Consider the following 16297-nt stretch of genomic DNA (forward strand, 5'->3'; position numbering starts at 1 on the left):
GCCCTGAGGAAAAGCAAGTCCCTGTTGGTAAATTGAGGTCCTTGAGCCCAATAGCGCTAATTCTTTCCCACGTGAGATGAAACCCACCCCAGCATCAAGGAACAGCAGAAGTCCCATGCACCACTTCAGCCCCATTTAAACTGGAGTGCGGGAAGGGGCAGGGTGAAGAGGAAGGAACCATGTGTCAGCTGTCTGCTGAAGGATCAAGTTAATCTGATCAGTAATCTTTGCTCAGTGAGGAGTGTGCTGCTGGTCTTATCTAGACTCCTTTTGAGATTAGGCACAAGAGTGAAGAATTGCAGGGCTTGGCAGTTTATTTGCTGTTGATCATTCCCTGTTCATATTTTCCATGTGTTTTATGGGGGTAGGATGAGTATGCTCCATTTCACATGGCTGAGATAATATTCCCCTGGAATGGGGAAGACATGGATTAACCTAAATGGGAAAGAAATGCCAGCAAGAATCCAAACCCACCAAAACCAAACCAAGCCTCTGGGGCTTTGGGGAGGGTCCTGGTGTTTGAGAGGTAAAAACCAGCTTCTCATGATTTCATCAAGCCATGGTTGCTGTCCTGCTGCCCTCACCCTATACTGGTGGCCCCACTGAAAGCAATGGCCCAGTTTAAGGGCTAGGACACTCCGGATCAGCAGTACACTTCAATATGCACTCAACTGAAACATCCAAACAATCCCTTTGAATTCGGTGGCTGCACTCACAGAGTTAAAAATAAGCCTGCTGTTAAGTGCCTTCATCAGCTCTAGGTCTAATTATTTACTTTACATGAGTAGTTCCAGAGGAACTCGGGGCTTTGCTGTTTGGGTTAGGAAACAAGAAAAATAGCCCACGCTTCTGGTTTACGCAGTGGCGAAATGAAGCATGCTTTGTAGGGATAAGTACTCTCAAACTCTTTGTGCAATGAAACCTTTGTCAAACAGATCAGGATAACAAAACAGAGACAGGTTTCCTAAATAAATACATATAAAAAATAAAATCTTTTGTAGACAAAGGCGTTTTGCCAGAGATCCTACGGGTGTTTTAAAGTGATGTCTTCAGACAAGGCTTGGTTTAGGGGGGCTTTTATTTGCAAAGTATTATTGAACGTTATTTGCTATTTCTGGTTGGATTTGAGGTGGAGTTTCAATAAGGAGGAAGCATAAAATGAATAAAAACCAAAATGCAGAGTCCCTACATTAATTTCTGTGTATTACTTCCACCATCTAAGGACAATTTGTCCCCATGAATAAAGCCTCTCCAAAGCCTTATGTTGCATATTATGTCCCTGAAACAGAACTTATTTAAAGTGGGCTTTAAGGCATAGGATGCCTTTATGCTCCCTCATTACATCTGGTCACCTCTGGCCAAGCTGGCAATCCTGGTAGTGAAATATCTTAGCTGAACAAGCAGGTTAAATTGCCTCTTTCACTGTTTAGCTTGAGATCCCTAAGTCTGGTCCTGGCTGGATGTTTTCCAGGATCTCTAGTAGCCTATAGGATAAAAACCTATGGAAGAGTCAAGCTCCTCCAGGAACTGGAAATGGCATGAAGATGGGGTCTTACCTAACAAACACTGCGTCCAGCTAATGGTCCCAAGCGTGTGCCCAAAAGGGAAGGGTGGAGGCAAGAGTGAAGCATCCTTAAAAGTTAATGAAATCTTTCATTTCAGTAATTGAGATACGTGTTTGATTTATGTTTGGTTCTCTCCTGGCTGCAGGCTCTCAATCAATCAGAGCCAGTTTGTCTCATCCTCGCACGTCAAGGCCAGGATTCATCTCACGTCAGGCGCTTGGTTTGCAACAGCAGGGGTGAAACACAGGATGTCCTGAGGATGATTCATATCATAGGTGGGCTGAGTCGCCCTCAGGAGGTGCCTGCCTCTCCTTGCCTTGCCTATAATGGGAACCAAGGGCTGACAACACTCCAAACTTAGCCACCTCAGCTACGTGCCTACAGTGCAGTAGGATGAATCCAGGCTTCTACATATTTTTTCCTCCCTCCAGGTAAAATCTCACTTTGCATTGACCTTCTGCACTGTTCCTCTCTCAAAAGCAGTCTCCAGGGGAACATCAGGGCTCACAGAGCAAATGGGCACTGTGTTGACCCTGCAGACTTCCATCACTGATGTCCTTCCATTGGGTGTTTCAGAGGTGTTTTCCAGGGTTTGCGTCCGTTCCATGAGACGCCAGCACTATTAATATTCCTGATCATAAACTCCAGAGAACCACAAGCAAAGCTCCTGCACTCTGAGAATAGCTCCAGTGCTAAATATAGGGGATTTTTATGAATCTATTTGCCACTTCCATTAGTCAGGGCAGAAATACATTATTGTAAGATGTCTAAGCATTTTGTCATTGCTCACTGGCTGTTTCAAAACGTCGTCTAAGCAGTTATCACTGTATTTCTGATTAATATTATAACAACCACTGGCTAATCACAGAGTCAGCAGTGAAAACTGCTCTCATTGTTATATTTCTGGCTAAGTAACTTCCCTGTTATTTGTTGCATACCGCAGATTTTGGCACGTGGGGCTTCTTTTTTCGTCTCATGTTAAATGTGAGATTTTATCCTCAAAGGAGTGATTATCTCCGAGCAAAATTGGCAAGGTTAAACGCTATCTATAAAAAACCAGTCAGCAGTGTGCCATGAAATGAATTGCATCATATATCACTCACCTACCTGGCGTTTGAAAAAGTGTGAATATGTGTTTGTTCAGTTTGGGTGAGTACTTCATATTAGGCTCCTTTTTTCCATGAAGGTAAAAATGTCCTTGATTATTAGAAAGTGAAGATATATTGAAGCGGGTAGAATCAACACAGTTCCATTTCATTTAGTCCCCACTAAAATTGAAAGAAGAGGAAAATAGAGATTGAATTTATTTTACTATATATTGCCTCATTTGAACTTTAGTAAAGCATTAGCCACTAAGGAAAAGCCTTCTCCCACCTCCTTTCCATAATCTCTTACAGATGGCAGGTTAAGGAAATTGCCTTGACTTGATTGATTCTTTGCTGTGAGGTTCAACCACCAGCTGGTGTGTTAGTGGGGAAATGTGTGCTGTGCTATAGTTACTGGAAAGCAGCGCTTTGACCTGGCATCTCTGTGTACCCATACAAAAAAGTCCCTGACACTTTTAAATCCCAAATTGGTCTATTTCCCCCCCCCCCCCCCTTATACCTTAGTAGATCATCTCTTTAGGACCCCACTGAAAAAGCTGTATTGTACCAATCTAAGTATTTTACAGAATGAAGGAAAATAGTATCCTGCCAAGATGGAAAGGCACAGGCTGCAAACTAGCTGCTAGATTCTGCCAGGTCACTGGAATTTTCTATTAGTTCCTTTCCAGAAATACTTCCCTTGTGATTGTTATAAAATGACCAGCGTGTGATGCTGCATGCTACTCAGTTCAATCATTCATCAGGTGGAACTTCAGACACCTCCTGATTTAAATTTCCTGTTAAAACAAAGGGATCAATGTGAACCCTTTCTTCTCCCTTCAGTTTGAGTTTAAAACTAATTGGTGTCTTCAAAATTCTGGGGAGCATTTTCACCTGGCATCAACCAGCCCAGCTCTAGTGGGGCCCACAGAGGTACACCCATTTGTACCAGCTTAGCAGCTGGCCCTCTGAATGTGACAATCTACATTAGCACCTATTTTATAGGTGATAATTGCTGCCTAAGTACTGCAAGCCCAGGATATTAGCACTAGTTCTGAGAAACTTCACAGTGGGTCAAGCTCATCCCTATACCGAGGAGCTGGTGGCACATCTTCCAACAGATTTCATCTCCCAGGGTTCTCCTCAGCCCCACAGCTCCCCTCCTTTCTTTGTCTCCTCACCATAATGGTCCTTTTCCTGCTTCTTGAGGGGCTGCAGAAGGTAAAATCCTAGCTGGGAGGCTCATGAGAAGCAGAACAAAAACAAGAAGCACCCGACCTGCAACTCCCACAAGACTTTTGTGGATCGGTATAAACTGTTTGTCTCTTTTGGCCAAACTATTTCAGACTGGCTTGGTTTTGGTTTTGTAATCCTGTGAGAAGTGTAAAATTGCCTACAATTCTTTCTTAACCTTTTCTATGCAATATAACCTTCAAATATTGCTGGTTCTCATGAGGTTAAACTGTCCCTCCCCCAGTATTTGCTGGTGTTCTAGAAACACATGAACATGAGAGATCTCAGTCCCCATTGATAAAGCTGGAGGGCTCAAAGGTGCAAATCTCCACCCTTCCTTCTGACTCATGTTCCTTCTCCTTCTTTGCAATACATTCCTCTTTAAGCTAAGTTCATCTTCCTGCAGGTGCTTATTTTAGCTCATGGTTTTTGTCAGTTTGGCTTAACAACACTGCAGCTAAGCTTTCAGAAGAGTGCTTACTTGGGATTGACCAGTGCATGGGGCTGGTAGTGAGGTGGGCTGTAGGACAACTGGGAAGCAACAATGGGAAACACACTCCTTTATGTTAGTTGTCTGGTATCTGTCATGTCCTATTTGGGGGTCTGAACTTACTCCCTGGGTGGACTTCAGTGGGATGGATTACAGTTCAACACTGCATAGGTATACTTCTATTTGACATCTCTGCAGAATAACTACATTAGTAGTACAAAATCTCCTAAGGGCCTGATATGAAATTCTTCTGTTCATCAGTCAAATGATGCTGCTAGTAAGAAGTATGGCCAACCCAGCCTACCGTCAGGACCAAATTCAAAGGCAGTATAGACAGCAAATGTAATTTAGACCTCTTGGCCTCATTCCTCACCTCTGCTGCAGAGCTCAGCACTGCAGAGCTCACTAGCACCAGCATGGAGGAGCTTCCCATTAGGGATATAAAGCCATTTTCACCCCTGTTAATTCCCTGCACCAGGCACTAAGTCTAGGTTGAGAAAAAAAATTGCATCCATTTGATCAGGTACTCCCTTTCTTCTCCGAGGCAAACCTTGGGTAGTTCCCAAGCACAATCTGTACTCTGTGACATTCGGGTATGACTGAAGTTTAAGTCTTTGGTTGGCTCTGTTGATTTCAGTAGCAAAATCCAAGGCAAGAAGGAATGCCTTCAAGGACAATATGTGTCTCTTTTCACTCAGTGACTTCCTTTCCTCCCTTCCATCTTTGCCCCCCGCAATCACTCTAGGATTTGAGTGCCTCACACCAATGCAGGTTTCTCTTTGTCCCTTCCCATGGAGCTAAATGCCATTGCTTTAATTCTGCTTGTTGAGGAGCTGGTCTACAGAGGGATTAAACAGCTCCCTGCAAGCTCTATAATAAGTCAGTAGCAGATCAGGTATTCCCCAAGGCCCAGCATGCAGACTCAGCTCCTACACAGCCCCCTTCTCCCCTCATTTCCTATAGACCATGCTTCTCATGATCACTATCTCCATAGCCAGCTCCACCAGAGCTTCATGTTGCTGGAATCTCTGCATATAGAAGCATAGCATCAACTGGGTTGGAAAAGCCCTTTAAGCTCACCCAGTGCAACCGTTCCCAGCACTCCAAGGCCACCACTAACCCATGGCACTGAGGCCTCGTCTCCACGCTGTGTGAACACTTGCAGGGACGGTGACTGCAGCCCTGCCCTGGGCAGCCTGTTCCAATGCCTGAGCACCCTCTGGGGAAGGAATTGTTCCTCAGCTCCATCTAAACCTGCCCTGGTGCAGCTTGAGGCCGTTTCCTCTTGTCCTGTCCCTTGTTCCTTGGGAGCAGAGACCGACCCCACCTCACTCCAACCTCCTGTCAGGCACTTGTAGGGAGCCATCAGGTCCCCCCTGAGCCTTCTCTTCTCCAGACTGAACCCCCCAAGTCCCTCAGCCGTTCCCCATCACACTTGTGCTCCAGGCCCTGCCCCAGCTCCATTGCCCCAAGGAGGCACACACCAAGTCATTCCCTTTTCCCTCTGCTTGCAGAAGCAGAAGTTCCTCCATACTGTTATAAATAGGATTATTTTAAAGCACTTCTTAAAGCTGCCTCAGACAATCTGATGCAGCCTGGACACAGGGGAAGGATTCACAATAGGTTCACCCGGTGTTCCTGGCACCACGGATGGCGCGGCACCATCATGTCCCCTCACTGCAAGACCTCTGCAGTATTTCTCTGCCCAGTGAGGACAGTGCCAAATAGCAGGAGGCTGGCTCCTGTTAGAATCCATTTTGCCTTCCCCTGTTACTTTAACACTGCCTATTTGCACTGTTAAAACAAGACATGACATTGCACCAAAACTCTCTCAGCATGGCTTCACTCCCCATCTTCCCCAAGCCCCAGATGACTTTGAAGAACAAGGAACCCGACTCTGAGAGCGGGGCCTGCGATATTCATGGCGCATTAGATCATGTTCACGTTAGGTATAATCCAGTACAAATCCTCTCCGTGTCACTGACACCGTGAGGGTTGTTATAATTGCTCATAGCTTAAAACAATTTTGCAGCTTTTCTTCACCTCCGTGAGTTAGTTCCAATTAGAGGAAGGGAACTTTCCAACCCTGCAGAGTTTCTATTTAGGACACAGCCCTGTCCTGACGACACGCTGTCAGCCCTGCCGAGCAGCCGGGAAAACGGCCACCGTGCTACAGAGACGTGACAAAAACAGAGGGAGAAGAGGGATCTGTGCTCCAGTTTCCTTCAAAGGCTCTCGGAAGCACCTCCTTAGGCGTTTATTTTGTTCTGCCTGATGCTGCGTTCGCGGGGCTGCGAGGCCTCCTTCTGCGTCGCCTGCCTTGCAAATGATGTTCCCATTTCAGAAAGTTGGGGGAAAGAGAGAACAGGGAAAGGAGAGCGAATCAAGTGGCTGCAAACATGCCAACGTGCCCTCGGGAATGGGGAGGTAGGGGCTCGATCAGCCTGGAACTGGTCAGAGCAAGTCCGAAGGAAGCCACGAGGATGCCCAGGGGCTGGAGCACCTCCTGTATGGAGACAGGCTGAGAACACTGGGGCTGTTCAGCCTGGAGAAGAGAAGCTGCGTGGAGAGCTCAGAGCAGCTTCCAGTGTCTGAAGGGGGCTACAAGGACGCTGGAGAGGGGCTCTTCATCAGGGACTGTAGCGATAGGACAAGGGGTGATGGGTTCAAACTGAAACAGGGGAAGTTTAGGTTAGATCTAAGGCAGAAGCTCTTCCCTGTGAGGGTGCTGAGGCGCTGGCACAGGGTGCCCAGAGAAGCCGTGGCTGCCCCATCCCTGCCAGTGTTCAAGGCCAGGTTGGATGTGGCTTGAAGCAACTTGGTCTAGTTTGAGGCATCCCTGCCCATGGCAGGGGGTTGGAACTGGATGATCTTAAGGTCCTTTCCAACCACAACCAGTCTGGAATTCTATGATTCTACCACCCAAAGGCAGAGGTATATGGGGTGGAGGAGCCTGTGCCCAGCCACAGCCCATGGTGAGCAGCTGGGGCTGGCCGTGGCCATGCAGCTAGGGGAATGTGGCCAGGATACAGATTTGCCCCCTCATCCCTGCTGGCAACACACCCCTCCATCACAACCCTCCTGCCCCTAGTGCTCACAGGCACACATGTCCTGTATCCATGGGCAAGGAATGGCAGGAGCAGGATGACTTGCCTGCTCCTGGTCACTGCAACCAAATGGTACTCCCTACCAGGCCATTTAGGTGCCAGGCTCTCTGATGCCATCTGTGTTTTTTAGGAGTTAGCAGATACCAGCAGCCAGATAGGGGACCCACCATAAGTGGGTCTGTCTCCAGGAAGACAAGGGAAACCTTCTGTTGCCACATCCTTGTTTTCCAAGGGGTTCATTGTAACAGCCATGCATGCTGTAAAAATGTTGGCAGAAGGAATGACTGTAAATGTGACCACAGTGCTGGCCAGATACACTCTGTCAGAGAGTTCAGTTTGAGGCCACCTTTGCAGTGGAAAACTAGAAGTACATGGGAGCTGAAGCTTTATTCCGGGCGGAAAGGGTGATGTTTGAAATGGATGTGCCTCTTGAGAGCATGGAAAACAACAGCGTGCCAAGATATCAGCTGGTGATTAAGTTACACACGAAAGCAGGAAGCTATATAACAGGTCAGCAAAGTCAAACAAGAAAACTCTTTGTCCTCAAATGCTTTTTCCCTTTCTTGCTGCAAGCAGCTGCTTTCTCCCTCTCTCTGCTTTGCCTGTCTGAACTTGCTGTGCACCAGCTCAATGCACTAACCCAGCAAAAGAAGGTTTCTAACAAGTAAATGGAGTGATTTGGGTTGGTGAAAGGTCCAGTGATGGAGGAGCTTTTGCACCTGGCAGCAGGGATAGATAGAGTGAGGAAGAGGAGTGGGAAACAGTGGAGCAAAACTCCCCCTCCAGCAGAAATAAGGGGTTAGAGTGGCCGGGCCATAACACATGCACAGGACAAACAATGCACAAGTAAGCAGGTACGAAGTGGTCAAATAAAGAGACTCAGGGGGGTGAGATCCAGGAATAAACCAAAGGTTTTTGCTTTCTTTTCTTCCTTCCTTTCTATCCACCCACCCGTAATAACAGAAACACCCAGGAGGAAATGCATCTGAGGAGTTGGGTCTGGAGAGGAAGGCGCACTCTTGCTCCCTCCTGTTATACTTGGCTCGAGTTGGAAGGACACACCTGGCCTTCCAAACAGGCACTATTTATATGTCTCCTTCCCCACAGTGGTGTGACCTTCTCCCCACATCTTGCCCAGCCTTGTCTGCTGGCAGCCTACCTGGGCATGGTGGAGAAGAGACCCCAGTGCCATCTGTTGCAGGCAGTAGCTGTCTGCTTTCTGTTGCCATCACACTACACAGCCAATCCATCATCCCCCACCACTGATTTCACCTTTCTGCTCCAGCTTTGCTTGGTGCACAGATGAGGCTGATGTGGCTAAGCCGCATCTTCTTTCTCCTCTCTCAACTGCCCTGGGTGGAGGGAAGGGGACCTGTTTTGTGGGTGCTCCCTGCTTGCAGCAGGTCTCCCAGAACTTCTCTTCCTTTAGCTCCCTGGTGCTGGAGCTCCTCCCTGGGTCATGGCACCTTCCACCCTCAGGTGGCTTGTAGCCAAGGTACACCTCCCCAGATGAGGATGCTTTGGGGGTGTCATGCTGCTTTCAGTGCTATGCAGGAAATGGAGCAGGTGAGCCAGTGCAAGAAGAAGAGGGAGTTAGGCATAGAAATGCAGCTATAAGTAGACTGTGCAAGAGGAGCAGAAGAAAAGCAAATCCATAGGCACGGCCAGCTTGGTTTTGCATGTTTCCCTGCAAAGTAAACTGGACAAGTGGAAGTAAAATCTAATTTATCTATACCACTATAATCTACTTCCCTTATGTTAACATAAGCCAGGCTTAGAGGTTTCTTGTGACCAACAACTGCAATGAAGACATTCATCAAGAAATGGAGGCAGGCCACCGTGTCGGCTGTGTGCCCTGTGCTCAGCTTCTCTAAGACTTCAGAACCAAAGTGGCTAAAGTTGGTTCAACCTCTGCATTGCAGCTGGTCCAGTATCAGGACTTAGCTGGTGGATCTGTAAATCCTGCTTGATATAGCAGCCACGGGGAAAATCAGAGTGTAAACCTGCAGAGCCAGCAGCTAGTCAGCAGTATGTGCCTGTTCCTACCTTCTGGTCCCTGCAAGGTGACCTCCCCAACAGTGAAGGAAAGCAGCTCAGTTTAATAAACCAAACCGAATATTTCCATCACCTTGCCTTCTTCTTGCAATGATAGGTGGCACTAAAATGAGGGTATAAAGAATGAACCCATAAATTAAAATGACCCAGCTCTGGGATGTTGAGGAAATCTGCAGAAGAGCTCCTACTTGCTGACAACCAGACCACCATAAGCCGCCAGTAGCCTCTGTGGGGCCTGAAAGCATGCCATGAGAGACAACAAATTACTGGCTTTTTTTGCATATCTTTGGAGGCTTTCCAAGAATTCCTGCAGGACTTTGTTGACTGTGCAACAGAAAAGTTCACTGTTCAGGAAAACAGTGATTCATTCCGGGAAGAGTTTGCTTTTACAACATTCATTAGGAAGGGGGAAGGGAGGTTGAAGTTGGTCGTGTAGGAAGACAGATACTTGTGTTTGCACCACATCTGTCTGCATGCACAGGTGGAGTGCCAGGCAAGGTTGTCCTCTTATTCTCCTGCATCTGAATCCTTTCCTTGTGAAATGCATCCTTCCCTCCCAGCACATCTCCAGCCATCGGGCACTGGATGACGTTTGCTCAGAGGATGCCTCCTCCCCTGGTTCCTTGCAATCTCTGCTCTGTCCTCAGCCCCTTTCATCATATTTTACACAAGACAAAGTCACACATTAAAACCATTTTCTGTTTATAAGCAGCTCTGTCATTTATACCAAAACAGATGCGCTGATAAATGAGGAACGATGCTTTCCCCGTGATGTCACGGCAGCTTCCATTCACATTCATTAGATAGAAACAAATGTGCTTAAACTTCCACAAATGGGAGAAGGCTGCCTCTGAAATTATTCCATTTTCAAGGTCAGTGAGCAAAGAGTCAGTCCACGTTCCTTGGAGACAGGCTCCAATCAGAGGAGACGGCTCCCCCGCCAGCCAGCTGTTATCTGCATAGTCCTCCTCTGCCATTTGATGTGCTTCTTGTCACTTGACTGTGAGATATTTTCATCATTCCTCCAGCTGACATCCTTCGTGTTCCTTCTTCCCTGGTACAGAACCCCTCACATCTAACAGCAGCAAGGGGTTAGGATATGCCTAAGCAAGCCTGGGCTCTTTCTTGTGCTGTTACCACAATGTCATTTTTCCAGGACACATTTCATATACATCTGATGACCTCTTTAGCACTCTTCCTGGCAAATAAGTACATTGGTTTTAATAGCCACTTGAATTCAACCCAGAGGACAGTGATTAGGCTCTTAATGAGCTATGCAGTGCACATTCTCTGTTGGCTAAATCTTGAGGTGCTTACTCAGGCATATTGCCACAGTGGCTGAGGCTGTGTAAAGTGCTTCCAGATGTGGCCCCTTCAAATTAACTGAAAGACTAACCACCATGCATTTCAGCATCAAGAAAATAATACCAACATAGCTCACTGGCTGATTTGCAGCCTCTGGTCTCCCTTCCCATATGTGTCTTGCCCTAATTACGAAGAGAAAGGTGAAGAAACAGACAGGGGAGCTGGGATGATGTTCCCCCAGATGCCAGTGCCTCCCTCAGCTTGACTCCATACAGCCTTGGAGAAGATGTGAAATAGTTTCAAGGAAGGAAATCTCTCCTCGTGCACTGCTTGGAAAATCCCAGAGTCTGCCCACGCTAGCCCATCCTGAGAAGGGTTGCAGAACACCTACTTGGGTAGGAACCAAAAGCAGTGTGAACGCTCCAATTGCGCAGTATGCGTGTGGGGTTGTGTGTAGGTTAGCATGTGGATCTCATGCAACTGTGACTTCCCAAGGATTACTCAATGACTGCAGTGCTTTGCAGTTCTCTTATGCTGCCTCTGTCACAGCAAAGGCAGCTTTGGTCTCCCAAGGAGGAGGGGATGGTCAGTGACAGGCATGTCTGGGATGAACTCTACCCAGATCTGTCTCAAGAACTCTTGGGAGAAGATCCTTTTTGCATAGACAGGCCTGGAAAGGTCTGCAAATGCAGAAATGGAGTGAAATATCTCATTCTTCTTCTGCTACATTTACAGAACTGTTTTAATATTAGTAGATACCAAGGAGAAATTATTTAAGTTTAGATCGCATCATATTTCTCTTAATGACATATTTCTGCATTATCTACAGATGCATACACAGCATGCATATATAGCAGAAATAAACTCTCTATATATCATAACCCTACGTGTGATATAAACATGACAGATGTACTATAAACCAGTACAAAATATTCTGCATGTTATTCTGAGGTACACTGTGTAGCAGTTTAACACCATACATAGCTTGTTTTATTGTCAGATGCAGTAAGATGTAATCTTTCACAGGTCACACAAGTAGAAGTTATAGGAAAGAAACTTGTGAATAAAGACGACAAACATTCAATAGTATGGGCAGAAGATATTCAAGATGATTAGATACACAGCACGTTCCTTCTGCCACCAAAGCAAAGCAGGATTGAACAGTGGTTTGGGGGAGCATAATCTGGCCTACATGGACATATGCCTTTGCAGATCCTTTTATGGATCTCAGAAGGACCTTACAAAGCACACAGGGTCAACTCCTGCAGCACTGGAACTATACTCGGGTGCTGGCTCTCTACTGATCATGCCAAGGTGGCCTTGCCACTCATTGAAGCCAATGGGCTTACATACATAGAGCATGTCTAAGGAATGCTCAAGAAACTAGAAGTTATTAATATAGAATAATAGAGTCACATAATGATTTGGGCTGGAAGGTACCTTAAGATCATCCAGTTCCAACCCCCTGCCATGGGTAGAAGTGCCTTCCACTAGACCAGATTGCTCCAAGCCCTGTCCAACCTGGCCTTGAGCAGTGACATATATTGTAAAGCAGCTAGGGCTGCAAGCATTACTGTAGTAGCTACTGCAGCAGCAAGGATCTTTATAATTATTAATCATTATTAATAAAACTGAAAAGGAAAAGGAGAAGAGAAAGGTTTCTCCTGCCTGCTTCTGTCTCTGAACAACAAGCAATAGCTGGTCTGGAAAGCAATGATGAAACTGGTTTGCCTTATCCTTTCAGTGCTGCTATTTCCAAAGAGCAACTGCAAAGTCCGAGGTGTGCTTTGCAATTTGCTGCTACAAAACACTGGTTTCTTCATGTACCCATTTTCTTCTGCTATTTTACCACTTTGACCAAATACTGTGTTACTGAAAATTCAGAGGAGTTCTGGTCAAATAGTAAAAACAAATATATGGTATATAAATACTACTGTGAGTAAAGGAACTAAATTTATCTCTCTTGGACTTCTAGGAAATCATGTTTGTCACTGGTTTTGAATACTCAGAAACCTGGGTTGATGGGAATGTTCACAAATCATCTTGTTGATTTTTGTAGAAATGCCTGTTGTGTTTGGTGAATAAACACATTCATAAAATGCTCAGTCCCAGGCAACCATCCACTGCCAAAACCAGGACCTTGACTTGTGTGCTCACTCACAGGCTAAGAGTACAATTCTTAAACACAGCTTTTGAGGGTTTGATGCACATGCTCTGCTGAGAGCTCAACTGCATATGCTACATCATCAGTTGTTATTGGTGCAATGTCAGTTGCTTCAGCTGTTATCGATGCAATACCATTCAAACAAGTGGAGGAATTAATCCAGCGTGTCTCATGACTGAAATCATGCCTAGCTCACAAATTATTCAAGTGCCAAACCAGGTAAATTCACACTCAACCTTAACAAAAATAATCAGCATTGCTAGAATTCCAAATGAGTTCCTTCTTTTCAGACTCCCGCAATAAATTAGCCTCCTTCTCCTACCTTGGAAAGACCTATTTCCATGATCCTTCATTCTAAAGAGTTTGACTCATAAGCTAATGTGATTTCAGGAAAAAGACAGAGAACATACAGTTATTCTTGGTTTTCTCTAGAAAAATTTCTGTGGGTCATTGCAGCTTTAATTCAGAATTGTATTGACTGATTTCTTCCTGCATCCTAAGGAGTTGCTAAGCAACATGGATTCTCTCTTGCTATGCATTTGCCAAGACAGAAAAAAGTGGGAAGAAATAGAAAAAGATTCACCTTTTCTAATATCTAATCTCAGACTGGCTTGGGTTGGAAAAGACCTTAAGATCATCCAGTTCCAACCCCCTGCCACGGGCAGGGACACATCACACTAGACCAGGTTGCCCAAGGCTCTGTCCAACCTGGCCTTGAACACTGCCAGGGATGGGGCAGCCACAGCTTCTCTGGGCACCCTGTGCCAGTGCCTCAGCACCCTCACAGGGAAGAGCTTCTTCCTTATATCCAACCTGAACTTCCCCTGTTTCAGTTTGAACCCATCACCCCTTGTCCTATCACTACAGTCCCTGATGAAGAGTCCCTCTCTAGCATCCTTGTAGCCCCCTTCAGACACTGGAAGCTGCTCTGAGGTCTCCACACAGCTTCTCTTTTCCAGGCCGAACAGCCCCAATGTTCTCAGCCTGTCTCCATACAGGAGGTGCTCCAGCCCCTGAGCATCCTCATGGCCTCCTCTGGACTTGCTCCAACAGCTCCATGTCCTTCTCATGTTGAGGACACCAGAGTTGCACACAGTGCTGCAAGTGGGGTCTCACGAGAGCAGAGCAGAGGGGCAGGATCACCTCCCTTGACCTGCTGCTCATGCTCCTTTTGATGCAGCCTGGCACAAGGGTAGTTTCTCGGCTCAAGTGCACACTGAAGTGGCTCATGTTCATTTTCTCATCGACCAACGCCCTCAAGTCCTCCGCAGGGCTGCTCTGAATCTCTTCTCTGCCCAGCCTGTATCTGTGCCTGGGATTGCTCCAGCCCAGGTGTAGGACCTTGCACTTGGCATGGTTAAACTTCATGAAGTTGGCATCAGCCCACCTCACAAGCATGTCAAGGTCCCTCTGGATGGCATTCCTTCCCTCCAGCTTGTTAACCAAACCACACAGCTTGGTGTCATCGGCAAACTTGCTGAGGGCACACTCAATCCCACTGTCCATGTCAGCAACAAAGATGTTGAACAGGATCAGTCCCAACACCAACCCCTGATGGACACCTCTTGTTACCGGTCTCCAGTTGGACATTGAGCCATTGACTGCAACTCTTTGAGTGTGACCATCCAGCACAATTCTTTATCCACTGAGTGGTCCATCCATCAAATTTATGTCCCTAAATATATCTATCAAGCCACACAGTATCATTTATTTCAGTGCCACCTGAAGTTATACTATTGATACATTATTTCCTTCCTCAGTGCTGTAGCTGGTTCTAGAGTCGAATATCCAAGCCAATGAAAGGTCTTGGTTTTGTTCTCATTGATAAGGCACTATTGGTTGATGATTTTCACCCATAGAATCATAGAATAGTTAGGGTTGGAAAGGACCTTAAGATCATCCAGTTCCACCCCCCTGCCATGGGCAGGGACACCTCACACTAAACCATGTCACGCAAGGCTCTGTCCAATCTGGCCTTGCACACCTCCCTCAGCCAATGGCCCATAAATCTGCTCATAAACCAAAAATGGGCAGTGACCCATTGTGCCAAATTCTCATGAGGGTTAAAGGGTTGAGGACTTGGATGTCCTCAGTGTGGAGCTCTCTGAGGTCTTTAGAAAAGACAAGTCATTGCAGGCAATCAGCATAGCTTGCTATCATTTGGGCTTTACAGACGCTGCACTTACGGCTTGTGGGCCACTGCAATAACATGAACAATCAGAAAGGGTATGGCAATGCTGTGGTGATTACTATGGTATGCACTGTAGCCTATATATTCAATATAGCCAAACTATGGCTTTATAGCAATGCAGCTTAAAATGTCTGTCGGGATCCTGCATATGGTCACAAAGCTTATTTTAAAAACCATATATTCCATTTTAACATCTAACACACCCACCCAGACAGTGGCCACCAAATTGCCTGCTTTCCTTTTCTCTTTAGCAGAACGATTCTTTGCTGTGTGGTTGGTTCCCCATTAGACTGCAGGGTATGTGCCCATCTCTCCTTGGAGGGGAGAACAGGTATTTGTCACCTAGGTAATAGTTCTTTTGCTCTCCCAGAGTTGCACTGCAAATAGGTTTGTACCAGCAATAACAACATCCTTTTTTGTTGTTGCTGAAAGATTCAGGTAAAACCTGGAATACAGAGAGGTAAAGCCAAAATTTCCAGTCCACTACACTAAGGAAAACTAGGAAAATAATCTATTGACCTTAATGCCTTGATGCTATGTATAGTCAATGAAGTCATCCCTGGTTCATTATGGTATAACAGAGAACAGAATTTGGGCTTTTGCTGCACTTTAAAGGCAGACTTTTCTTCCTCAGAAACATCTATTTGAAGCTTCAATTGACAACACGTATCTGAGGGCTCTCAAACTGGGGAGAAAAAAGCATTATTGATAGACTTTCCCCCTGTTGTTCCTAAAGCATGATAAGTTCTGCTTCTCCTAAACAGCCTTTTGAGGGTCAAACCCAGCTTTTCTGTTTGCTCATTCTAAAAGAAGAATCACAGTAAGGTTGCATGGAAAACTGTAAAACTCTGTATTTCAGAAATATTGTCAAATGGCAGATGTGGCCCACTGTGTTTTGTGCAGGAGTTTGACTGCAGGATTTAGACTATAGCTTCATAATGCATTCATATTGCTGAATTGGCTTATTTTGAATGTATTTTTAGATGAATATCTATTTCCTGTTGCTATTCGCACATAGAGTTTTTTTGTCAGACACAATGGTAAAAAATATTGGGTTTAATTATATACTGGGAGTTTTTATATATATATATTATATATATAT

General features: G+C 45.8%; 1 long non-coding RNA gene across 1 annotated transcript in view; it reads left to right on the forward strand.

Moving 5' to 3' along the window:
* Positions 1-204: 204 nt before the first annotated feature.
* The window catches only part of LOC133222933 (uncharacterized), a 39193-nt gene continuing 23100 nt past the window's right edge, over positions 205-16297 (forward strand). Inside the window, exons 1-2 of the long non-coding RNA XR_009728414.1 lie at positions 205-883; positions 3500-3583. This is a non-coding gene — a long non-coding RNA (uncharacterized LOC133222933). The remainder of the gene's footprint in view (positions 884-3499; positions 3584-16297) is intronic.

The sequence above is a fragment of the Neopsephotus bourkii genome, unplaced genomic scaffold, assembly GCF_033783945.1.
Source record: "Neopsephotus bourkii isolate Nb327-2 ecotype Australia unplaced genomic scaffold, CSIRO-AGI_Nbou_v1 NB_1629, whole genome shotgun sequence".
Classification (NCBI taxonomy): Eukaryota; Metazoa; Chordata; class Aves; order Psittaciformes; family Psittacidae; genus Neopsephotus; species Neopsephotus bourkii.